Here is a 27,190-nt window from a genome sequence, read left to right as displayed (position 1 = left end):
TCAGAACGACGCGTATAATATACCGATGAGAAGCTATGGATTAAGCGCAACTTCGCCATGTTGAACACTTCTCGAGATTCATCATAGTTTAAGCGCAGTTTCGAAAATTATGCGGCTCACGACGAATGTCAGCGAGCGTTTTTTCGTGTTTTCTTCTAATGCGCTCGTCGGAATGAAGCAAATGATATAGCGTTGGAAAGATATCATCGAGACGCATCTATTTCATATGTATTAGTTTCTCTAATTCGTTACGGTTTAAGAGCAGTTTCAAATTTACTAAATCGTGGAATTGTGTTTTTGAATTTTTTGGTACTGTTTTCGCTCCAGTTTTTTAACCGTTTGTCGGAACGATACGTGTGATATGCCGTTGGAAAGATACGGACGAGGCGCAACTTTCATATGTTGAAATAGTTTTTAGATTCCTTAATCTTTTAAGTTAATTTTGAAAATCGTGCGGCGGACGACGAGTGGTAGTTGTCGTTTTTCATGAAATTTTTACAAACCGCTAGCCGGAATGATTCAAATGATATGCCGTTGGAAAGATAACGACAAGGCGCAACGTTTTCATGTAGAACACTCTCTCTAATTCTTTACGGTTCAAGAGGAATTTCAAATTTACCGAAATGCGGACATTCTGTTTTTTTGCGACCCAAAATCGTCGCACGTACTGCATCAGACAGGAAACCGCACTGCCTTCCGACCAAAAACCGCACTGCATCAGACCGACAAGTGCACTGCATGATTTCTCTTTTGTGGGGCGTAAATTTTTCCCAAACGAGGTAGCAAACTGTACTTCTTTAGACTAAAATCCGCACTTCATCAGACGGGCAAGTGCATTGCATGTTTTTTTTCTGTGGGACGTAAATTTTCACATACAAGTTTTTGTTTTTGTTGTCTTTTTTCCAACTTTTTTTTATGAACAAGAGTGGACCGCAAAGACAAGGGCAAGTGAGCCGCGACATATATCAAAGTGAACCGCATTACCATCTTGTTGTTTCGCTAATTTTTTGCATTTTCATGTTGGGGGTAAGTGAACAGCATCACTCTCAATAGTAAACCACATCCAATGACCAAACGCACTGCATGTAATGAGTAGCGAGCTTCTTCTGAGGTGTTTTTGTTTCGGAGTACAAGTGAACCTCAAAGGAGTTTTATAGCGAACTACGTGGCAGAATAAAGTGAGCTTCAAAACATACATATCCACTCATTATTTTTACATAGCCACACAATCATCCAATACATAGCAGAATCAACGACACAAGTACCCAACCGAACTACTCTAGGGCAAAGACTATACAAAATGACCATCCATTCTTACTAGTCTTTCTCTTTGCGTTCCTCGTAAACAACAAAATGGACTTCAAATGAACATTAATGTTCTCTTCTCTTTTCTTAATGAGTGCACTGCAAATGATTTCCAGAAGAAAAAATATGTGAGCTGCAAAACAACCCACATCACAACGGTGGACTATAGTATGGTCACCGGCAAAATGCAAGACATGCATGATTAGCTAGCGAACCCCAAGTGCACACTAGAGGAGCTGCATGTTTTGCTTTGCCCGAGCTGCATGTTCTGCTTGCGGAAGCACACGGGCTACGAACATAGGATTTGCCAACGGTGGCCGCCGCCGGAATAGGAGTGCAAGCCGGCACGCTGCCATACTTCTCCGGCGAGGAGAGAGCGGCGAGGGGTGCTCAGGCTAAACGCACAGTGCATTGCAAGAAAGGAAAAGGGATCAGAGGAGGGACCCCGTGAATGGAAACACCATGCTGCAGTGCAAGGTGGGCAGCTCCACCCGCCATCCGCTCGGAGTCCCGGCGCCAGTGACGGAGACCGCGCGAGGTGGCCATGGATGAGAACCACATCGGGGGGCGCGACACACTGCTCACGGGATCTGGCTGAACTCCACAAGCAAAATCCAGAAACTAGAAAGAAAAAAACTCTTCCTAACCGCACTCGCATGGAGAGGTGCACTGCACCATGCGCCTGCAGTGCATGCTGCTACTGCCTGCAGTGTACGCCACCACCGCCTGCAGTGCACACGGCTGCTGCCTGCAGTGCAAAAATCATTGCGAAATGCAAAGTTCACTAGATTGTAGAAAAGACCAAAATTCGCAAAACTTGCACCAAAACCATTGAATCCTGCAGGAGCAGACAAAAATTGCACGAAATCTCACTGTCCGTCATGGACATGGACTCGCTATCTCACTGTCCTCTACCACCAGTCTGTAGCTCCTGTATACCACACCGGAGGAGGGGGCGACGTGGTGGAACCGCCACGCACCCGGTTGAACTCACCAGGTGCCTGTGAGCTGCAAGCAAACCACCAAAGAGCTGCACGCAAAAACAATACAGCAAAACAGAAAAACATTGTACAACCAAATTGCAAGGTTCATTGAATTGCAGAAAAATTTACCAAAAATCACAAAATTTGCACAACCAGGAGAACTGCACCCGTGACAAAATGTAATAGCATGAAGAAAAAAAGGGAGCTTCCCCCATGAGAGAAATGAACTACACATAAATTTCATAGCCAAACGAACTGCACGAACAAGGGATGGTGGAAGTGCACTGGCCGTGGGCTATGGTCGACGGCAGCACTGTGGTTACTGTACTGCTCGTGCCCATTGATTGAGCTGCACGCCCCAGTGGGCAGAGCTGCACGCCGAATGCAGTCAGTGCAGGGAGCCTCGTCGCGGCCTCTGATGGGGATAGGTGGAGGCAAAGTCATGCCGCGAGATGGTGCTGGGAGGAGGTCACCCATGAATGGTCGCATGACAGCAGGAGGGAGGATGGGGCTGCAGGATCCAGTTCCGGTGGGCGATGGCGACGGTTCTGGCCACAATCTCGCGGATCCGGCAGGGGGTGGTGATTCCCGGTGCTCCCATCCAGGAGAGGAAATAGGGGGGAGGGGAGGGGGCCGTCGAGTCCGACGACAGAGGAGGTCGCAGGACCGATAGATCCGCCCATGATGGTTGGCAGAGGTGGCCGCGGGGGATGCTCCTTGCCGTCTCCGGCACGCAGGACCTCACCGGCCCTCCCATTCGGCCACCACGTGCGGGAGGGCGCGGATCCGTGGGTGAAGGGGCCGTGCTGCTTCTGTGCTCTTGGTGCTGGAACTCGGTGACTGCAACCCGGAGCAGCAGCACGCAGAGGAAGGAAGGGGCTGTTGGGGAGCTGCGGATCGGGATTCACCGAGAGGTACTCGGGAGAGGCGAGTTGGATCCTGGGGGAGTGCGGCAGCGTGGGAAAGAAGCAGGAGTTGTTGGGGGGAGGGTCGTGGCATGTGGGGATGAAGGGAAGGCCACGACTTCCGGGGAAGAAGAGAGGCCCTCGGCGGCGGTGGTCGCACGGATCCGGGGTCGGCGTGATGCCTCGGACAGTTGGATCGCCGACGGGGGTAGGTGGCTGAGGAAGGGAGGTAGGGGGAACCGGGAGTGGCGTGGGAGTTCGCCGGGGGTAGGAGTCCTACGGGAAGAAGGTGGGTCGGGGGAGGGGGTGGGTGGGGATAGTTGTGTTAGCAGAATAAAGGATTGTGTGCAGAATAAGACTCTTAGCGGGTGTTAGCAGAATAGACCCACCCTATATTTATATATGTATACATATATCTATATATATATAGAGAGAGAGAGAGAGATTGAGTGAGCGTGGCCCACCATGAGGTCGAAAGAGTGTCGGCGGCTTGGATGGACTGACCTAGATAGACAATCTGCGTGAGAGAGTATAGAGTGTGTCGATCGAGGCCCGAACAGGGAGATATATCATTTGTGTGTGAAAGAAAACGAGGTTAAACGAGACTCAGATAAAGAGAGCGAGATTGAGCGAGTGTGGCCCGCCGTGCGGAAGAAAGAGTGAGACAGTCTCGAGGGAGTGACCTAGATATACAACGTGCGTGCGTGCGCACGAGAGGTTGGGGGGCTAGATAGGCAATGCATGTATTTAGCGCAAGAGGGTGAGAGGGAGGGGGGAGAGAGCTCGACATGGGGTGCAATGGCGGGTGTGTGAGGTAAATACATTTGGTAATAGGAGTGGAAAAAGGGGTTGTTTAGTTGAGAGACTTAGAGATCGAAACATGGAGATAAAGAATGAACGTGTGTTGGAAACCGATAGCTTGCTAAGGCGGTTAGGAGAGGAAGATTGACCGATACAGGAAGTATGTAGCATTTGTGCGGGGGGTGCTATAAACAACATTTGAATGTACATAGTATGAGACTTAATATCGATGTTTCAATTCGGTGTACATTGTAAGATTTGAACCGAGGACCAGGCATACGGGTAATTATTTCGAATTCGTGTCATACTAAGTTTCGAAAAGTTGACATTGACTCAACTTGTTGTGCCATTTTGTAGGTCATATGTTTGAATCCATCCAAAAGTTTTCTCACTACCATGGTGTTCATCATATACATATGAATTTGTATTAAAAAAGTAGCGTGGATACAGTGAAATGCGAAATCCAAGTTAGAATAGGAGATCGCTACGTGACACACACTCTAATTCAAATAACTAACTACGTGACACACACTCTAATTCAAATAACTAATTATGTGACACACTCTAATCCACGTTAGCGTGGGTACCGTTTTAATTTTTTTTCAAATAACTCCTCATTAATTAATTTATAGTACTCCCTCTGTTCACTTTTATAAGACCTTGAAGACATTTCAGACAATGTGCAAAACAATTCATTTTAAGTTGTCTGAAACGACTTACAAAAGTGAACGGATGGAGTATCTTGTTTTGAGTGACTAATTATTGCAAGGAAAACACGGGCATGGTAATACATACAGATTCGTTCGCAAATGAAATAAGATTCGTTTCGTTTGCATTCTCAAATGTAGGCGCACCAGGCAGACCAGGGTCATGTCGGGGTGGACGCTGCTTCGGTGCCTTAAAGGCAACTGCCCTTGGGTGACTGACATGTGGGCCAGCCACCTGTTGGGCCCACATGTCATGGACACAAAGGCAGGTGCCTTAAGGCACCGAAGCATAGTCCTGTCGGGGTGGTCGCGTGTGTCGGACGGACGCGTAGCACCCAGCCACCCACCCCCTCCCCCCCCCCCCAAAAAAGGACGACGACAATATAAGTTCGCGCTTCCATGTTTCGGATTGAAATATCTAGCGGCCCCAATTCTAGCCCTGCAAAATCTCTCTTCTCCATCGTCCCCTTCCGCGCCCAGATTGCTCAAATCCCTAATTCGCCGCCATCCCTCGAATCGCCCCTCGTCTCGTCTCTTTCCCCACCGTTCACCACCTCTGTGCCGGACGACGACGACGAAGACGACGGTCGCGCTTCACCACCGCACCGGAGCTACCTCATCTATGCCCTAGTCCACCGCACTGGGTGGTCCACCAACAACGTCGGCCGTCGTAACCGACGTGCCTCACAGACACCAAGTTCCACCGCATCAGGTGCGCTTCACTGACGCCGTATCCCAGCTCACCGGGGCTACTTCACCGAGCACATCGTCGCACCTCCGCCCCCCGAGGCCATTGGGGCTTCACCAACGGTCTCGTCCACCGCATCATAGCGCTCCGCTGCCATTCAAGATCTGCATCCGTGCGCGGCCAGCCAACGCCAGCGCATCACCCTCAACGGCTCTGAAGTGACCCGCACTCTAGCTAGGCGAGCATGCCCAAACGTCGGCCCGAACTAGGTATCCACACATCACTCCCTTGTGCACTGTTCCTACGATGTTCGGATATCCTTTCACTGCTCTCTTAGCTTACACACCTATGCAACTCTGACTTTAACTCTTATTTCTTCTAGAGATATCATCTGAAACAAGCAAATCCATTTTTTAGTGAAGCATGATGGTGCTACGGGATCTGGTACACATCCTGCACACCCGTATAACCTTGCAAGTATATGTCCTCCGGTACAACATCAAGGTCGATTCCTCTTATTTGATCAACCATTCGCCGTGTCAAAAATGCAGAGGGGGATGCAAGGAGCACAAGGCATGCACATCCAAGCAAGTGGTAACATGGACTTGTACATGGAACATCCCAAGCGCAAGCAGAGCTGCAGTGAGCCTGTACAACGAGCTAGCGTAAGTCCCTGCATTTCATTTAATTCGTACTGGCATTCATGTATGATTTGTGTGCAGTTGCTGATCCACGAATTCAAGTTACCAGGGGCGAACATTTAACTTAAAAATACGAAGGCACTTGCACTCCGGAAATCAACATAACTTGAGAAATGTGAAGCTGCATGCACTTTGAAAACCAGCTAATGATCCAAAGTAGTTCAGATTATAAAGACTAAATGATGCAAGCACCAAAAAACACAAAATGCAACATGGTGTACAAGGACTACAAACATGGTCTGTACCTGCTTGAACTATTCGTTCTCTGGCTGAAAATATCGAAGTGTAATTGCACGTATAACCAGTGCGCAAACTGCATATCAATATATCTATCCTGCACAAGTATGCCAATAGTTTCAAACAACATATTAGAAAAGTATTTATGCTATGTTGTCATGATACTGGGACTTTCCGGTAGATGGCCTCGAAGTTCCCTCAAGCTATGAAAATGCACTATAATTTGCTTATCATCAATGCCTGCAAATCTCTGTCTCTCTCAACATAGTAGATCATCATTAGACACTAAATCCTCCAATGAGCTTGCAAAATGCTTGCATTAGATCCCTCATTAGACACTATATGTTCATCACCAGGAGCATGTAAAATGTTTGCAGCAAATCCTTCATTAGCAGTCTGTTCATTAGACACTTCAGGCTCAAGAACAACATGAGCTTGTATGTTTGCACCAGAAATTTGATTAGATACATCAGATTCAGTCAGTTCAGTATTGATTGGGGGAGTTATAAAATAAGTAGAAAGGTTTCATTTTCTCATAGATTCCCTACATACAAGCAGTTTTACAACACCGTCAGGTTTAACTATTGGCTAGAAATTGAAGAGTTGAATTAGATATAATCAGGGATGCGATGTACCTGCTCGTTGTGCATGCTACTCTTGCAAGCTGCGACTGTCCGTTTGCGCAAGCTCGATGCCATGCCCGTGCTGCCGCCGCTGCCTCCCACGCAGGCTACACCAAGGGTTGGATCTTCATCTTCTTGTCTTCTGTTCGCTTGAAGCCCGGCGACCGCCCTCCAACGAGGGTGCGAGGAAGTGTTGTGTAGGTCTGCCCAGCGGCGGCTAGGTTAGGAGCGAACCAGACTGGAGGCTAGAGTGACTGAATTGGGATTTTTCCTGCTGTCGATTGATATGGGAGGCGCTCGTATGGGCCGCGAGCCTGCTATAGGGCCTGCCTTGCACTTATGTTATTGGGCCATCCAAATTGAAACATTTTTCTTCATTTTTTACATTGCCTCCTCCTGCGTTGGGACGAACAAAACTAGCGTGGGCCAACCTAGACGACTCAAACTAGGTGCACACTTTCCAGCCACTTGAGGCGGCCGCCCATACCAGCCCCTATGGTGGTGTCGCCCCTTTTTGCATGTATGATTGGATAGTGAAAAATATTCCAGTGGCGCTTTTGATTTACCCACAGAATGGTTGAATTGCTTGTTTCTATGAACTGAGTTCGCCAATAATGTGAAGGGTGCCAGTCTTTTCATCCTATTGTAGATTGCTTAGATCTCGATATGCCAAAAGTAATCACATGAAATATACAGTAAAAGACAGTGTGATGTGTTTGGCTACAACTACTCTGACTACACGTCCTCATATAACATATCAAGGACGCACCATCTTACCAGATTAACCATTCGACTTAACCATGCAGTGTGGGAAGAAAGAAGTATTGGGACTGTGTATCCAAGCAATTGATGCCATGGACTCCTTTGTACAACCTTGTAAGTGAAAAACAAGTTGGAGTGTGCCTGTACAAAGAACTAGCGTAAGTTCAGTTACCTGCTTCTCGGAATTTTAGTTAGCCACTTATTGCAAAATTGTTCAATTACGTTGCTTAGCTTAATTTAGTTTCCTACTGATTACATAATGGCACAGCCTGTTCATCATATTGTAGACTGCGTCTATCTATGTGTTTGATACTTACTGTTAAGAATTACCTGTTTGCCTTAACTTAAATATCTACTTGTTTGTTTAACAGCTTTGCTGCTACAACAGCGGGTTACAATGATGTTAATAACTACTGTACTTTTCAGCATCCAATTGAAACTCTTTAATTCCTTGTTTGTTTAACTGGTTTGCTATTATAACTCCCAGTTGATTTGTTTTGCTAACTTCAACTTTTCTGAATCCAATCCAAACTTTAATGGCAAAACAGGTTAGCCCAAGATCAAAGAGCGAGGTCCCCATGGACGTTGCATCATCCCACAGCAGTGGCACCGGCCCAATCATGCATTATGAATTGCCAACTGCTGATGCTCTAGAGGCTAAACTAGTGGTAGAAAGAGATTCTGCTTCTGCACTTAGAGATGAAGTTGACATGTTGAGGAAGCAAACAACACAATCACAAGCAGTACTCAAGATAACCATTAAATATTTGGTGGATTTCAAAACGAAGCAAGCTGAGACTGACCAGATTGTTAAGGTCCTGAAGGAAAAAAGGAAATTAAATTCCTACTTGGTAAATCATAGGTGAAATGTTCTTTCCATAGTTGAATAACCTTTGTGTTGTCTGTTCATGTAATCAATCCAACCATTTGTTTTAGAGATCATGTAATAATTGTTTTTTTGTTTTTTGGTTTTAATTTTATTTGAGCACAAGTCTGTATTAATTGATAAGACTCGGAGATATTTCATTTGGATTGCTGTGCCAGACCTACAAATATGCCAATTGGGCTGAATGTGCATTCAGCAATAGTAGTAGTATAGATGGACCATAAGTGGCATGCATCGGAAAGGGCCAAGATGCTAGCTAAAAAAAGGATGCTATTTTAGCCAAAAAAATTACAGCGGCTTGGCTTATGTATGTTAGGTGATATTATTGATCCATATACTCTATAAGTGTTTATATGTCTGTTAGTTCTGTACATTCTTGGTTGATTGACTCGGTATTTGAATCTTGATACATCGCTTGTGTACATATCTAAATGGGAGTACACACATTATGCTGCGTGTGATATTTGAGTTGGACATGAAGTGTTCCAAATATTCGAATTCACCTTAAACTGGATTCTAGTTTCTGAATTTGAGTATCGGCATTTGTAAACCATATTCATATATGATAGTGGAATACATCTTTGTCGTCCTTTTGAAGATATATAAAAACACATATAATGATTTATAAAGATTCATATAGGAACACAAAGTGGATTCGAATTTAGTTGCCAGGGTAAACGTGGATGCTTATTGTCCCAAAATTCGAAAGAAGCAGCAAAATGTCCACTCCCACGTCGGCTGCCCGAAGCCAAGTGTTTGGGAGATGTAAATTACTGTCTACCCATTACACGGACAATCCATCGGCCCGATTTCCACTGCTCTAAATAGGGGTAGGTTAGTAACTTCAATTAGACGTGACACGACCGCCTCTGAGCCCATTCCGACACGGTGGGTGTCAAACATGGGCGGCAAAACACATTTGATTCAAGCTCGTCCGAAAGACCTCTGTTTCTCCCTCCATTCCCCATTCATACACGATGGGTGGCAAAACAAACTCGACTCGGCCGAAATCGATGTAGGCAAATATTTTCAATAGGGGCAGGTTTGTAACTTCACTCAGACGTGACACAACCGCCCTACCTGTCAGCCCCGTTCATAAAACGTGGGCACCAACCATGGGCGCCAACCACCCTCTCCTCGCCCGAAATCGCTCTGGGCAAATATTGGCGAGATGCGAGATTACCGTCCTATCCCCAACCAACGAGACGTCCAATTTTTAAACGAGGGCTAAGTTCATAACTTTCCCGTATTTTAGACAGGCGCATCCCAAAAACATGGTTCCCCGTACCTCTCCCTCCATTTTCCCATTCATACACCGTCCGTGCTAGAACACCCCATCCCCACACCAGCCTCCGTCCGCCACCCCATCCATCGCCGCCGTCCTCCACCACATCCATCGCCACCGTCCTCCACCATGCCGGAGCGCCTACCAAGACTGCGTCGTCCACTGCTAGAGATGGACGTTTCTCATCCAGGGCAACGGACCAATAGCGTTGCATCGCGTCCTCTCGCTTCATCGGCGCCGTCGTCCTCTTTGCCGGGGCCACTCACACGACCTTCTCTTCCACCGCAACGGGACTTATCCCCCAATGCACCCGTCTACCATCGCAGATCTGCTTCAACACCACCGATAGCCATCGCACCCGTGATGCCTACACGGCGCCGCAATAGAGGTGGTACTTCATATCTCCTTAACTTTTTGATCTCAACCAGAAAATAGATCTTAACTTGGTTACTCTACTTTCTTTTCAGCTCTTAGAATTTAGTTCTTAGTTCGAAGCAAACAATGGATGCTAAATATCATTTCTCCGGTTTGCAGCTTCAAATCTGCCATGGCACAACCATAATATGGTTTAATTGATCATGCTTAGGGTTTAATTGATCATGTTGGTTCCGTGGTGGTTTCTTTAATAGAAATCGGAGGGGAAACCCTCTTTTGCTAAAAAAATATGCTTAGAGTTTCCCCCTTTTATGATCACTATACGATCAGAATACGTGCTTCGTGTCATAAAAAAATATGCTTAGAGTTTCGAAAATGCATGTTCGCCGCTCGAGTATGTATCTCTACAGGGTGCCCACGGTGGGCCGGCCCACCTTGGGATTTTGGGTCGTCCCAGGCCCCGATTCCCCTTTGTTCTGCTGCGCGCTTCCGATCTCTACTCGCCCCCAGCTGCCTGCCTTGTCGGCGACTTGCCGTCCCCGGACGGCATGACTCTAGGAGGAGACGCCGGACTAACAGGAGGCCAGGAGTCGCTTGCCCAACAGCGTCACCGCTGCCCGGGCGCGCCGCCGTGCCTACCTTCCCAGTCCGTTCAGGGCTCAGGCATGCAGCACCCACCAAGCCAACCCGATTTATCCTGAGATACCTCCCCAACACTCAGCAGCCACTCCTCATCACCCATTTTCTAATTGATTCATTGCTCATTAGGCAGGACTGTCATTAGGATTCATTACTCAAAATTCCGTCCCTCGGAACAGAAACTAGTCATTTTGGATTGTTGGTCGTAGTGACATTGACCCAGATTACTACTGCAAGCCAGGTTTGTTAACAATTTTACTTGTATTTCTTACTCATTCAATATAATATCCAATTATTCACGTCGATTAGTTGCAAACAATAAGTGCTAGACAAACTTCTTCATTCAGATTTTGGACGGTCTCTTACTGTAGTTACAGTTCTGCATACTTGTCCTAATAAGCTCATAAGTAAATGATTGATTCAATACTTCTATGATTGCCTTGTCATATTTGTTGTCAATATTCTTTTAGGGTGGACCACCCTGTTTCTAAATACTGGAACCGTAGACATGAGTGAATAGTATTTCTCTATGTGATCTCTTCCATCATGTGTGGGTAACGAACACTGCATTGTATAGAAAGAAAGTGTCATTTCCAGCTTTTACATAGGTTTCGATCTTTTACATGGAATACAATCTGCCTACTTGCTTTGTGTCGCACTACCAACACTCCACCCTTGAAGCTAAACATTACGCTACTCATAATTGCTTAGTTTATTTGTTCAAATACAAATTTCATATGATTCTAATTTTCCTACTTCAGTTTTGAAATGTGTGCCTGCCTGTTATAGAGACATAAGGGGTTTGTATTTCTGTGTGTGGTCTGGTCAGCACGGTTGGGGAGGTGAACTTTGCATATGCAGGGGTTTATAGGGAGACACTCTCCGAGTTGAATCCGCAATGCATTCCATATATAATCTGACTACTTTTTATGTTTTCATGAATCTCAGATTCTGAACAGTATCATAATGATTATGAGCTTGCACGCATGAAAAGAATAAAGCAGAACAATGCCATGGCTGTCAAACTTGGCATTAAGGGACTGAAATCAAGTCTGGATGCAATGCAATGCAAACGCTCTCCACCTACAGATTCATGCTCAGAATATGATCCTAATAGTGATTCTGAGCTAGAGGGAGACCTAAGTCAATGTAGCTCCCTAGTGGAGGAGTCAGAGGAAGATGCCCTATCTTATTCACCCATCAAGGTACTTGCTCTAACTTTCCAAGGTTACATTGCTCGCACATATCTTGCAACTGATGCTTTGCATTGCTTCTACTTTGTTGAACTGCCATTAGCTTAGTTTACACATCGTGTATGTGAATACGCCCTGCCTATCCATTTTCAGTACATATTCCATCTGTCATCATACCATATTTATCCATTCAAATGTTGTTCTTGTGTATCAGACGTTCAAAAGGAAGAGGGCGATTGCTGATCGTGGAGGAGCACAAGCAAAGTATTTGGAAAAGGTAGTGGCACCTGATAAATCAAATAGCCCATTAGGTGTAGTTGCAATATCACCTGACCCACAAAATACCCCAACTCTAGCAGACTCTAGCCCTACTACACTGGTCATTTCTGATGCCCCAACTCAGCAGACCCCAACTGCAGCAAACAGTATGATTATGCCAGTTGACATAGCACCAGCTGTACGACGCAAAACCCCCATTCCAGCAAAGAGTACACCAAATCCAGTTGCCAAATCCCTTTTCGAACCAGAGAGAGCCCCAATTGCAGCAAATAGGACCCCTGTTCCATTTCTTCCCAGTTTAGAAGACGAAGCTTATGTTGTTGTCAGGAACTTTGTGCGCATCTTTCCTTCATGGAAAGATTATACCGCAGACACAGAACAATTTCCAGTCTTCCTCCGCAACTTACGCGTAAGTAATGTACTAATGTTATTCATGGTCATTACTGCATATGTTTCTGCTGACAGAAGACACAAGATTTCATTCTTTTAAATAGGCGAGGAGCAAACTGGATTGTGATGACGAGCAAGAGTTGGTTGCGCTTTTCAAGCACTCGTTGATGAAGTATCGTTCCTACCTGAGGCAAGCGCACTTCGATGGCAAGCCTCTGAATGAAATTTCTGTAAAGTCTCCGGTGCTACATTTATCCGACGGTGACTGGAATAATCTTGTTACACATTGGTCTCGGCTGCAGCGTAAGGTACTGTCTATGATATCACATCACAATTTGAACTACATTTCTGCATTTGCCTTAATGTCTCACTTGTACGAAAACTGTTAGCAGAAGAACATTCATTCTCAAGGGACCACAGAATCTCGCAACTATACTGCACACTGCATTGCTCTTGTGAGTACCTCTTGCCCTGTATGACCATACTTACTTTCATAGCTGTTTGATTATGTAGCATCACTGCACATGTTAGCCTCGTAATCGTCCATTTGGTGGACATTATAAGATCCGTATGGACTCTTACACAAATTTAGAATCAACCCAATGCTTTTGAAGAGGTTTAGCTCTGCAGTCCTCTTGTAAGGACTGAACGTGGTCTATCACTGTACTTACATTAACAGCTACTCCCTCCGTCCCATAATATAAGAATGTTTTGTACAGTACACCAGTGTTCAAAACACTCTTGTATTATGGGAAGAGGGATTGGTTCATTTTGTAGCATTCTGCATCTTATCTCCCTCGCCCACCATTTACTAAAAAAGATCAGATCTATATTTAATCTTACCAACAAGTAGAATACACAGACAATGCCAGTGCAGAAGTGTAGCCCATTGCTCTTGTCAGTACATTTTGTCCTGTAACGCTTGTACTTCCAGGGATTGGTAGTTGATTATGTAGCATCAATCTGCATCTTATCTTCATTATCCTCTATCCCTTCCAGTATTATCATATCTATAATTACTCTCTACAAAATGTAGAGTACAGGCAATGCTTATGAAGAAGATTCTGTGCTGAAATTCTTGAGTTATCCTTCCCTTGACATGGAGAAGGGCATTATAAAGTCGGTGTTAACTGTTAATGTAAGTCAGTCCTTCTAAAGCCTTTATCCTCAACTGCTGTTTAATTTGCTCATACTCCCTATCGTTTACTGCTGTTTAGTTTGCTGTTTCTACCAAAATGCATGTTCGTAAGAACCATAAGTTCTAAGTTTTACTTGTAAAACCAAATTTCTTATTCATACCATGCACATTACTTAATACTCCCTATATGTATGCTTGGTTTTGTGGATCTATAATCCAGTGTGTGGTGAAGCAGCCCACGTTTGCACCTTGTCATCTCCTGTTTTATCTTACTGATGTGGCTGATGATATGAACAACATGCCATGCACATTATCCAAAATAGATACAATGATTTTCTTTGCCCTTCATCTATGCTTGTTATGTTGACATGGTAATCCAGTAGTGTGGTGAAGCTCCCCGCATTATGAACAATGCCAAATTATGCTATTGATATTTTGAACTTACTCTTTATTTTCTAATTTGAAATTGGATAGAATTGACAGAACAATTATCATCTTTGTTTATACACGTGCAAAACCTGTCATCTCTCTGCTTTGTTTCAGGGTGATATGCCTGATGGCATGCACAAGTCTGCTGAAGGCTGTGAGACAAACCCAACATATATTGCAGCAAAGAAGGCAAAACATCTTGAAGATAGCGAGACAACCCCAAAGTCTTGTCTTGATGCAGTGTTCAAGTTACTTGAGACTAACAGTCAGACAAGCTCACAGAATTCGTTGTCTGAATCAGTTCGACTTCTTCAGTCCCAAGTTCTAGCAGAAAGGCATTCTGCAACTCAACTTCGACTTGAAGTCCTATCTCTAAGAAAGATTGCGGAGAACACCAATGAGAACCTCATCGCTAAACAGCTACACCTGGAAGCTATGACCGACATGCTAGGCCGGTCTCACAGCCTTGCTCAGCAGCTTGCGCAGCAGTTCCCCCGCAAGGCTAACCTTTCTTGAACTGTCTTGGAAGTGGTCTCGGTTCAGTATTATTTTGTTACGCTGCAATGGTGCCCAGTTTTTGTAATCTGCTTCTTCGTTGCGCTTTATGATCACTGGTGGCGAACTTCGATGCCCAGTGGATGTAATATACCTTAAATCCTTTATTGTATAGTGTAGGTTTATTCTTAGTTACTATGCCGTAATTTCTTTATTGTATAGAGTAGGTTTGTTCTTAATTCCTACTAGTTACTGCCATCATTCGCTATCTGAAAAAAAATCAGATGTAGTCGACCGGGCCGAAACATTCGACTCTAACGGGCCAGGTTTTTAGCGGGCCACAATTGGGCCGGCCTGCGTCTTTCTTGGGCCCGAATGATTGGGGCCTTCACACATTGCGCCAGGCCCAAACTTACACCGGCCTATATTTTAGTTGGGCCTTTTGTCGACCCAGCGCTTAGTTTGGCCTAGGTAGCGTTGGGCCATTAACAGGCTGAATATTGTACTGGCCTGTTACGGCCGAGATGAAACCACGGGCCTTTAGCAGGCCAAAATGCATGTTGGGCCTCAATTTTCACTAGTCGTCGACGGGCCTTCAGCAGGCCGAAATGTAGACCGGGCCGTTATGGGCCCAGTTAGCTCACGGGCCGTTACCAGGCCGAAACATATCTCGGGCCTTAGTTGGCCCACTGATATCATGGGCCTTTAAGAGGCCGAAAGCTTAGTACAGGCATCAATGGGCCGAATTACGCGACAGGCCTTTAACAGGCCCAAAGTCACGTTGGGCTTAACTGTTGCCACCTTTAGCATGGGCCGTTAGTGGGCCCGATGTCCTGTCGGACCATATATGGCCCATGGGCAGCACGGGCCATTCCCAGGCCGAAAGTCACACCGGGCTGAAATGGGCCCATGTCTACATCAGACCTCTAACAGGCCGAAAGTCACTGGGCTGTAGTTGGGCCCGAATATTCGGCGAACAATTAATGGGCCAGATCTGGCTTCGGGCCGCAAATGGGCCCAAATATTGGGCGAACAATTAATGGGCCAGATCTGGCTTCGGGCCGTAAATGGGCCCAAATATTGGGTGAACAATTAACGGGCCAGATCTGGTTTCGGGCCGTAAATGGGCCTTTATTAAGCAGGCCGTTATTGGGCTGGCCCACTAGTACCTGATTAAGTTCTACGGGCCTTTGACTGGGCCGGCCTTTTTAACCTATATGGGCCTCTGTTGGGCCCAGCCACGTGTCGTCGTACCATAGGCATGTCACAATGGACAGGCGACATCTGGCCCACTCACGAGCTGACAAGTGTTCCCTTCGGCCAATCAGAATTTTACACATGGAAATTTCCCATTGGTCGTGGCTGTTAACGGGTTATCGGATCCAAAATCCGACCCGATAGCTTAACAGCGTTCCGTTATGGTGGATGCCACGTGTCGGTCACCCTTGACGAAAGCACTTCTGTGACGCATGATTTATCGTCATGGAATTGGACATTTCCGTGATGATAATTTTGGTAATGTCATGGAACACTTCTACGACAGCACAGGTATGACTATCTCGATTCTGTCATAAAATCGTCATGGATGTACATGCATGACAAAAAAACCCAACCTACTGTGACAAACACGTATCATCATGGAAGTGTATTTTTTTGTAGTGATACCATGCCGAGTGTAAAACCGAACAAGTGGGGGCATGCTAAGTGCACCCATTGGGTGTAGTCCCCGAGACTACTATTGAATGTTTTGATTCAGCGGTACTCTTAGAGGAACTTCCACTGTGATTGACTTTTTGTTTCTGTCGACTGACATATCTTTTTGCTGACTGCAGAGGTCTTGTGATCTTGGGGCTCAACTTTCCGAGCTGAATAAGAAGCAGATCAGCCTCAGCCTTGATCTGGATTTAGCGAAGAAAAACCTCAAGAAGGCCCGGGATGAAACAACTATTATGGGATGTAACCACTCATCCATTGTCCACCTTATGATTCTCTGTCTCTTTTCTTAGTCTCTTTGAACCGAGTGATTCCACTTGAACAGATGTTCGTAGTGAAAATCGTCAACTTCAAGCTCGTCTGAAGAATGTTATTTCTTTACACAAAATGAAGCAGGCTTTGGAGAAGAAGGGTCAAGATCTTGTCGTGGCTCAGAAGGAGGCGCGAGAGAAAACAACACTTGCTGACAAGAAGCTGGCTTCATTCAGCAAGTTGGAAGAGGAGATTGCGCAACTGAAGAAAGACAAGGAAAGCCTGACTGATGAAGTGGGGAACCTTAAAGCTAAGAAGGGCGAACTGGAGTCTTATCTGGGGCAGCTGGCTGTGAAGTTGGTCCTAAAACTTGAAGGTATTTCCTCCTGTTCGACTAATTTGTTGACGTCGACTGACATGTCTCATTAAACTGTTGATTCACTGTTTTTTTGATTGTGCAGAATTTTGCCAAGACTTTGAATTAGAAACCTGGCAAGTTGAGACAGGTCTCGATCCCATCAACTGTCCTGTCCAAGATGACGTTGCAATGAATCTGTTGCGGTTGGAGTCTCGCTTGGGCAGCGCCATGGACTATCTCGCTCGACTGAAAGCTGCGATGACACGGGTTGATGCTGAACTCTGGCCCCAGGCGGAACTCTTGCAAGACCTCGAGTCTCTGATGGCTCGACTGAACCAAATCCTTGGTCGAGTGCAGGAATGGAAGAAGTCATCTGCTTGCTATGGTGCCGACGTTGCTCTATCGTTAGTCCGAGTGCACTGCTAGGAGAAAGGGGGACATGCCCAGTAGGGGTGGGCACGCCCCCCCACCCTCGTGGCCAGGGTGTGGCCCCCCTGAGGTGTTTCTTCCGCTCAATAATTCTTATTAATTCCAAAAATAAGTTTCGTGGAGTTTCAGGACTTTTGGAGTAGTGCAGAATAGGTTTCCAATGTTTTCTCCTTTTCCAGCCAGAATTCCAGCTGCCGGCATTCCCCCTCTTCATGGTAAACCTTGTAAAATAAGAGAGAATGCCCATAAGTATTGATATATAAAGTGTAAAAACAGCCCATAATGCAATAAATATTGATATAAAAGCATGATGCAAAATGGACGTATCAACTCCCCCAAGCTTAGACCTCGCTTGTCCTCAAGCGGAAGCCGAAATCGAAAAATATGTCCACATGTTTAGAGATAGAGGTGTCGATAAAAATAAAATACGGACATGAGGGCATCATGATCATTCTTATAACAGCAACATATATAGATTTTGTCATATGATTTCTTATGCTCAAGTAATGATCAATTCACAATGTCAAGCATGGTTCAGAAACTTCATTGGGAGCTAGCAAACTATAATCTCAGTCATTGAAGCAATTGCAATTTATCATAACATTAGAAAGAGTCGAGAATAGAGCTTTTCAGCAAGTTCACATACTCAACTATCATGTAGTCTCCTACAATTGCTAACACTCATGCAGTACTTGTGGTTATAGAGTTTCAGCAGGACACTGAGAAATATATGGGCTTATTGTGTTGCCTCCCAACGTATTCACCTTTAGGTGATGTCAACAATAATATTCCATGCTAACTTACACTCAATTGGATATATGTATCATGGTCTTTCAAACACGAGGAGCTTGCCAAAGGATAAAATGAAAAAAAAGGAAAATGTGAAGATCACCTTGACTCAAGCATAAAGTAAAAGATAGGCCCTTCACAGAGGGAAGCAGAGGTTGTCATGTGCGTTTAGGGTTGGATGCATAAAATCTTAATGCAAAAGAACGTCACTTTATATTGCCACTTGTATATGGACCTTTATTATGCAGTCCGTCGCTTTTATTGCTTCCATAACAAGATCGTATAAAGCTTGTTTTCTCTGCACTAATAAGTCATACATATTTAGATAGCAATTTTTATTGCCTGCAACATGACAACTTACTTGAAGGATCTTACTCAATCCATAGGTAGGTATGATGGACTCTCATGGCAAAACTGGGTTTACGGATATTTGGAAGCACAAGTAGTATCTCTACTTGGTGCAAGGAGTTTGGCTAGCATGAGGGGGAAAGGCAAGCTCAACATGTTGGGAAGATTAATGACAATATACTTCAACTGAGATGTGAGAAAACATAAACCATTACGTTGTCTTCCTTGTCCAACATCAACTCTTTTAGCATGTCATACTTAATGAGTGCTCCCAATCATAAAAGATGTCCATGATAATATATTTGCATGTGAACCTCTATTTCCTTATTACTTCCTATTAATTGCAACAATGACCAAAACTACGTTTATCAACTCTCAACAACTTTTGTGCCTCATACTTTCTATGTGTGAAGTCATCACTAACCATAAGATCAATATGAACTCTATTATTCTTTCTACTTTCCCAAGATCATGGAAAGATAGCAAGCCCTTGACTCAACACTAATCTTTATTATAGATAGCTCACGGACTCGATTACATAAAGAGATCACAAAGCAAAACTCAAAACTACTTGATATCAAAACTTCAATCTACTAAAAGGATCAAACTAAATAAAACAGTAAAGATAGGAGTGTGATGGTGATACGATACCGGGGCACCTCCCCCAAGCTTGGCAGTTGCCAAGGGGAGTGCCCATACCCATGTAATTATGTCCTCGGAGGTGGTGAAGTAGGAGTTGTTGATGATGTAGGCTTGTCGTCCATCTTCCAAGGCATAGGCTCACCATCATAGAAGGATGATCGAGTCTCCCGGATCCTTAAATCTGCAGCCAAACTCATCCTCTTGAATCTATATTCATACTCACAGTTCTGGTTTTGCAGGTCATAGATCTGGGCTTGGAGGTGCTCGGTTTTCTCTTGAAGCTTGAAGATGGTTTCCCCAATGACTTTGGCATCTAGCTTGTGGTTGTTGGTGAACTCCGTGATCATCATCTGGTTGGCGTTGAGTCCACATTCCACCATCCCTTGGCACTTGAAAACTTGCTGCTCCACGGCCTCGAGCTTTGTCTCCATGCTTCCGGTATGCTTTGGTCCCTCCACATCGCGGATGTGCAGCACCCCCTCATGCATCTCAATGGTTTGAGGGTGTTGCAGCACCTCCGCGAGATAGGGGTTGATGACCCTCTCGAAAAACTTGTCCTTGGGAGCGCTTGGAGACGTCATGATGCTCTAGATCTGAAACAGAAACAGCTCGAAACGAAAACAGAGGATATTTGCGTGATACGGTGGTCAAAACCTTCGGGAGTTTATATAATGATTTTTTACCGATCAAAATACGTAACGTGCAAGAAAATGGAGTCTGGGAGGCACACGAGGTGGCCACGAGATAGGGGGCACGCCCAGTAAGGGTGGGCATGCCCTCCACCCTCGTGGAGGCCTCGTGTCCTTCCCGGACTACTTCTCTCTTCCTAAAATTCTTAAATATTCCAAAACTGATAAAAATTGCCATTAGAATTGTTTTGGAGTCGGTTTACTTACCATACCACATACCTATTCCTTTTCGGAGTCTGGAACGTTCTGGAAGGTGTCTCTTATGTATTCCTCCGGGGTTACGGTTTCAATAATATTAGTTTCCACATTCATAGGATCTGAAATATAATTTTTGATTCTTTGATCGTTCACCACTCTTGGACTTGTGCCTTCGAAGTTGTTATTTTTTATGGCACCAGAACGATAGACCTCCTCGATAACGTAAGGACCTTCCCATTTAGAGAGAAGTTTTCCTGCAAAAAACCTTAAACGAGAGTTGAATAATAACACATAATCACCTACGTTAAACTCACACTTTTGTATCCTTTTGTCATGCCAGCATTTGACTTTTTCTTTGAATAGCTTGGCATTCTCATAGGCTTGGGTTCTCCATTCATCAAGTGAGCTAATATCAAATAACCTCTTCTCACCGGCAAGTTTGAAGTCATAGTTGAGCTCTTTAATATCCCAATATGCTTTATGTTCAAGTTCTAGAGGTAAATGACATGCTTTTCCATAAACCATCTTATATGGAGACCTACCCATAGGATTTTTGTATGCAGTTCTATAGGCCCATAATGCATCATCAAGTTTTTGGACCAATTCTTTCTAGATCTATTCAAAGTCTTTTGCAAAATTAATTTGAGCTCTCTATTGCTCAACTCTACTTGACCACTAGACCGCGGATCATAAGGAGATGTGATTCTATGGTTAACATCATACTTAGCAAGCATCTTACGGAAAGCACCATGAATAAAATGTGAACCACCATCAGTCATAAGATATCTAGGGACTCCAAACCTCGGAAAAATAACTTCTTTAAGCATTTTAATAGATGTGTTATGATCAGTGCTACTAGTTGGAATAGTTTCTACCCACTTATTAACGTAATCAACAACAACTAAAATATGTGTGTAACCATTAGAGGCAGGAGAAGGTCCCATATAATCAAAGCCCCAAACATCAAACGGTTCAATAACTAGAGAATAATTCATAGGCATTTCTTGACGTCTACTAATATTACCAATTCTTTGACATTCATCACAAGATAAGACAAACTTACGGGCATCTTTGAAGAGAGTAGGCCAATAAAAACCGGATTGCAGTACCTTATGTGCAGTTCTATCCCAGCGTGGTGTCCTCCATAGGATTTGGAGTGACACTTGCATAGGATCTGTTCCTGTTCATGCTCAGATACACAATGTCTAATAACACCATCTACTCCTTCTTTATAAAGGTGTGGGTCATCCCAGAAATAATGTCTTAAATCATAAAAGAACTTTTTCTTTTGCTGGTATGTGAAACTAGGTGGTATAAATTTAGCAACAATGTAATTAGCATAATCAGCATACCAAGGAGCAGTACGAGAAGTATTAATGACCGCTAATTGTTCATCAGGAAAGCTATCATCAATAGGCAGTGGGTCATCAAGAACATTCTCTAACCTAGACAAGTTGTCTGCAACGGGGTTCTCAGCTCCCTTTCTATCAATAATATGCAAATCAAATTCTTGGAGCAAGAGAACCCATCTAATGAGTCTAGGCTTAGCATCTTTCTTTTCCATAAGATATTTAATAGCAGCATTATCAGTGTGAATAGTAACTTTGGAATCAACAATATAAGGTCTAAACTTATCACATGCAAACACAACTGCTAAGAATTCTTTTTCAGTAGTAGCATAATTTCTCTGGGCAGTATCAAGAGTCTTACTAGCATACTGGATAACATTCAATTTCTTATCAACTCTTTACCCAAAAATTGCACCTACAGCATAATCCCTAGCATCACACATATTTCAAAAGGTAAATTCCAATCAGATTGCTGAACAATAGGTGCAGTGATCAAAACTTTCTTAAGTATTTCAAATGCTTCTACACAATCATCATCAAAGACAAAAGGAATATCTTTTTGCAATAAATTAGTTAGAGGCCTAGAGATTTTAGAAAAGTCCTTAATGAACCTCCTATAAAAACCGGCATGACCAAGGAAACTTCTTATACCTTTTATGTCCTTGGGACATGGCATCTTTTCAATAGCATCGACTTTAGCCTTATTAACTTCAATACCTCTCTCGGAAATCTTATGCCCCAAGACAATGCCTTCATTAACCATAAAGTGGCACTTTTCCCAATTCAACACGAGGCTAGTGTCTTCATATCTCTGCAAAACTCAATCAAGGTTGCTCAAGAAATCATCAAAAGAGGATCCATAGACGGAGAAATCATCCATGAATACCTCACAAATCTTTTCACAAAAGTCAGAGAATATAGCCATCATGCATCTTTGAAAGTTAGCAGGTACATTACATAAACTAAAAGGCATACGTCTATAAGCAAAAGTACCGAAAGGGCAAGTAAAAGTAGTTTTTGATTGATCCCCCGCTGACACCGGTATTTGAGAGAAACCAGAATAACCATCTAGAAAGCAGAAATGTGTGTGTTTAGACAGTCTTTCTAGCATTTGATCAGTAAAAGGTAAAGGGTAATGATCTTTCTTAGTAGCTTTATTTAATTTATGGAAATCAGTTACCATCCTATAACCTGTAATAATTCTTTGCGGGATCAATTCATCTTTATCATTAGGAACGACAGTAATACCTCCCTTTTTGGGAAAACAATGGACAGGGCTTACCCAATCACTATCAGCAATGGGATAAATTATACCTTCCTGAAGGAGCTTTAGTATCTCCTTTCTTACCACTTCTTTCATTTTGGGATTCAGTCGTCATTGAGGATCTCTAACTAGTTTGGCATATTTCTCCACATTTATTTTGTGTTGGCATAGAGTGGGACTAATGCCCTTAAGATCATCCAGAGTATATCCAATAGCAGCTCGGTGCTTATTTAGAGTTTTCAACAATCTTTCTTCTTCTTGTTCTGAAAGGTTAGCACTAATAATAACAGGATATATTTTCTTTTCATCAAGATAAGCATACTTAAGATTATCAAGTAACGGTTTGAGTTCAAACACGGGATCACCCTTGGGTGGAGGGGGATCCCCAAGAATTTCAACAAGAAGGTTGTGTTTTAGCATAGGTTCCTGTTTAAGGAACACTTCATCTATTTCCCTTCTTTCCTTCATAAACATATCATTTTCATGGTCAAGCAAGTATTGTTCTAACGGATCAGTAGGAGGCACGGCAATAGAAGCAAGACCAATAATCTCATCCTCACTAGGTGATTCTCTATCACGAGGTTGTCTATGAAACTTTGCAAAATTAAACTCATGTTTCATATCCCCTAAGCCAATTTCAACAACATCCTTTTCGCAATCAATCTTAGCACTAACAGTGCTCAAGAAGGGTCTACCAAAAATAATGGGACAAAAATCATCTTGTGGGGAACCAAGAACGAGAAAATCAGCGGGATATTTGACCTTCCCACACAAGACTTAGACATCTCTAACAATCCCAACTGGTTTAATAGTGTCCCTATTAACAAGCTTAATGGTGACATCAATATCTTCTAATTCAACGGGTGTAATGTCGTGCATAATTTCTTTATATAAATCATAGGATATTGCACTAGCACTAGCACCCATATCACATAAGCCATGATAACAATGATCTCCTATTTTAACGAAAATAACAGGCATGCCTACAATAGGTCTATGTATCTTAGTATCGGGTCTAGCAATATTAGCAGTCTCACCACAGAAATAAATAACATGCACATCTAAATCATCATGCAAGAGATCTTTAACCATGGCAATACTAGGTTCAACTTTGACTTGCTCAGGAGGTGTATAAGTCCTAGTATTACTCTTACGAACAAAAGTTGAAGTTCTAGCATGATCCTTTATCCTAACAGGAAAAGGAGGTTTCTCAACATAAGTAGTAGGAACAACAGGATCACTATAAGTGACAGTCTTTTCTTCAACTGTAATAGGTGCAACTACTTTTACTTCAATGGGAGGATTATATTTAAACCACTTCTCCTTAGGGAGATCAACGTGAGTAGCGAAAGATTCACAGAAAGAAGCTACTATCTCAGAGTCAAGTCCATATTTAGCACTAAATCCACTAAAAGCATCGGTATCCATAAAAGATTTAACACAATCAAACTTAGGTATCATACCTGATTCCTTACCATCGTCAGAACCCCAATCTTCAGAGTTGCGTTTAATTCTTTCCAATAAGTTCCATTTGAATTCAATAGTCTTCAGCATATAAGAACCAGCACAGGAAGTATCGAGCATGTTGCGATCATTGAGAGAAAGCCAAGCACAAAATTTTTGAATAATCATTTCTCTGGAAAGCTCAAGATTGGGGCATGAATATAACATTAACTTAAGCCTCCCCCAAGCTTGAGCGATGCTTTCTCCTTCGCGAGGTCAGAAATTATATATGTAATTACGATCAAGATGAACAAGATGCATAGGATAGAACTTCTGGTGAAATTCCAACTTCAATTGTTTATAATTCCAAGATCCAGTATCATCACATAGCCTATACCATGTCAATGCATATCCCTTCAAAGATAAAGGGAAGACCTTCCTTTTGACAACATCATCGGGAATACCTGCAATCTTAAATAATCCACAAACTTCATCCACAAAGATAAGGTGTAAATCGGGATGCAATGTTCCATCTCCTGCAAATGGATTAGCTAGCAGTTTCTCTATCATACCCGAAGGAATCTCAAAGTAAATAATTTCAGTAGGTTCGTTAGGTTGAGGAGCAACTCTTTGCTCTTCTGGTTGGGGTGAAGATACCCCGAACAAGCCCCTGAAAGGATTAGTTTCCATAGTAACAAGTGACAGAAAATTTCAGCACACTATATAAATGTTTCCTTACCAAGTTCCACTCACCAAAAGCGCTACACTCCCTGGCAACAGCGCCAGAAAAGAGTCTTGATGACCCACAAGTGTAGGGTATCTATCATAGTCCTTTCGATAAGTAAGAGTGTCAAACCCAACAAGGAGTGGAAGGAAATGATAAGCAGTTTTCAGTAAGGTTTTCTCTGCAAGCACTTAAATTGTAGGTAACAGATAGTTTTGTGATAAGATAAATTGTAACGTGTAACAAGCAATGAAAGTAAATAAAGTGCAGCAAGGTGGCCTAATACTTTTTGTAGCAAAGGACAAGCCTGGACAAGTTCTTATAATGAGAAAAGAGCTCCTGAGGACACATGGGAATTATCGTCAAGCTAGTTTTCATCACGCTCATATGATTCGCGCTCGGTACTTTGATAATTTGATATGTGGGTGGACCGGTGCTTGGGTACTGCCCTTACTTGGACAAGCATCCCACTTATGATTAACCCCTATTTCAAGCATCCGCAACTACAAAAGAAGTATTAAGGTAAACCTAACCACAGCATTAAACATATGGATCCAAATCAGCCCCTAACGAAGCAACGCATAAACTAGGGTTTAAGCTTCTGTCACTCTAGCAACCCATCATCTACTTATTACTTCCCAATGCCTTCCTCTAGGCCCAAATAATGGTGAAGTGACATGTAGTCGACGTTCACATAACACCACTAGAGGAAAAGACAACATACATCTCATCAAAATATCGAACGAATACCAAATTCACATGACTACTAATAGCAAGACTTCACCCATGTCCTCAGGAACAAACGTAACTACTCACAAAGCATATTCATGTTCATAATTAGAGGAGTAATAATATGCATTAAGGATCTGAACATATGATCTTCCACCAAGTAAACCAATTAGCATCAACTACAAGGAGTAATCAACACTACTAGCAACCCACATGTACCAATTTGTGGTTTGGATACAAGATTGGATACAAGAGATGAACTACAGTTTTGATAGGAGATGGTATTGGCGAAGATGTTGATGGAGATTGACCATCTCCCGATGGGACGATTGTTGGTGATGACGATGGTGATGATTTCCCCCTCCCAGAGGGAGGTTTCCCCGGCAGAACAGCTCTGCCGGAGCTCTAGATTGGTTCCGCCAAGGTTCCGCCTCGTGGCGGCGGAGTTTCGTCCCGTAAGCTTGCCCACGATTTTTTCCAGGGTAAAAGCCTTCATATAGCATAAGATGGACACCGGAAGGCCACCAGGGGGCCCAGGAGACAGGGGCGCGCCCAGTAGGGCTGGGCACACCCCCCACCCTCCTGGCCAGGGTGTGGGCCCCCTGAGGTGTTTCTTCCGCTCAATAATTCTTATTAATTCCAAAAATAAGTTTCAGGACTTTTGGAGTAGTGCAGAATAGGTTTCCAATGTTTGCTCCTTTTCCAGCCAGAATTCCAGCTGTCGGCATTCCCCCTCTTCATGGTAAACCTTGTAAAATAAGAGAGAATAGCCATAAGTATTGATATATAAAGTGTAAAAACAGCCCATAATGCAATAAATATCGATATAAAAGCATGATGCAAAATGGACGTATCACCAAGCAGCCCAAGGTCGCGCCCTCGAAGGCTCGGAAGACCCTGCCCAAGATCAAGATGGACATTCTTGTCGCCTCTGGGTGAGCGTTCGATGTTTTTGTGTTTTCTTCTATCGACTGATATTTTTGTTCTGACCGAATGGATTTTAAACTTTTCCATCCCAGTGTCAGCTGCGACTGATATGGATGTTGACAAGGCCTCAGGTAACGAGGAAACCGATGACGCGGCCACCTCCAAAGCTAGTATGTTCCATTCGACTTGAATTTATTCTGTCAATGGAATCATGGGTCGATTGAACCTTTGAGGTTGCTTTTTGTCGCAGCTCCATGGGACGTTATCGTGCTTCCAGATGATGATGAAGAAGTGCCTCTGAGAGAGAGAAGGAGGAGGGGCAGGGCGTCAAGTGGGAAAGCGCCCGAGGTTCAGGTCCCTCGGTCGACACTGGTGCCTGAGAAAGTGGTCGAGAGATCCAGAGATCTGACTCGGACCAACGTCACTTTTGCCAATCCGCTGACGACTGACCGACCATCAGGGTCGACTGCTCAGACCCCTGCCGCTCTAGTACAACTCCACGCATCTGATCTCGT

Source organism: Triticum aestivum, chromosome 7B (assembly GCF_018294505.1).
Source record: "Triticum aestivum cultivar Chinese Spring chromosome 7B, IWGSC CS RefSeq v2.1, whole genome shotgun sequence".
Lineage (NCBI taxonomy): Eukaryota > Viridiplantae > Streptophyta > Magnoliopsida > Poales > Poaceae > Triticum > Triticum aestivum.
The sequence above is the reverse complement of the archived record's forward strand: the minus strand, read 5'-3'. Positions refer to the sequence as shown.